Genomic DNA, 938 nt, shown 5'->3' with positions numbered 1-938 from the left:
AGTAAATGCATGAAAAGAATTTGTTTGCACATAAAATTTCTTCGCGTTTCAAATGCCAAAACACATAACTACCCTAACTATTACAAACATTCCCTCCTGGGTGTGAAACACAGAAGAAAGTGATGATAGTGAAGCCGATCACATCCCAGATCTTTGGGTGTGAAACTTTTTCTTCGCTCTGTCCCTTTGCGTCGTAGCCATGGAAAATCTTCATCATTTAACTGGATGCTCGGGTCAATATTCACTGTGAATGGAGCAATTTCATCAAACTTTTCATAATCTTCTGACATGTCTGTCTTGTCATCCACTCCCACGATGTTTCTTTTTCCTGAAAGAACTATGTGGCGCTTTGGCTCGTCGTATGATCCATTCGCTTCCTTATCTTTTCTTTTTCTCGGCCTGGTAGACATGTCTTTCACATAAAAAACCTGCGCCACATCATTGGCTAGGACGAATGGTTCGTCTGCATACGCAAGATTGTTGAGATCCACTGTTGTCATTCCGTACTGTGGGTCGTCCGTTACCCCGCCTCGTGTCATATTGACCCATTTGCACCGAAACAAAGGGACCTTCAAATCACCTGATCCATAATTAAGTTCCCATATGTCCTCTATGTAACCATAATATGTTTCCTTTCCCGTGTTGGTTGTTGCATCAAAGCGGACACCACTGTTTTGGTTGGTGCTCTTCTTATCTTGGGCGATCGTGTAAAATGTATTCCCATTTATCTGGTACCCTTTGAAAGTCATTATATTCGAAGATGGTAACTCAGACAGCGAGTACAGGTCATTTTTAATATCGCCATCATTCAGGGCACATTTCTGCAACCAACCGGCGAAAGTCCTCGTTTGTTCGCGTGTAATCCAGTCGTCAGACTTCTCCGGGTGTTTGGACTATTGAAAATTCTTGTGTTCCTCCATATACGGAGCCACCAAGGC

This window comes from Triticum dicoccoides, chromosome 4B (assembly GCF_002162155.2).
Source record: "Triticum dicoccoides isolate Atlit2015 ecotype Zavitan chromosome 4B, WEW_v2.0, whole genome shotgun sequence".
NCBI lineage: Eukaryota > Viridiplantae > Streptophyta > Magnoliopsida > Poales > Poaceae > Triticum > Triticum dicoccoides.
The sequence above is the reverse complement of the archived record's forward strand: the minus strand, read 5'-3'. Positions refer to the sequence as shown.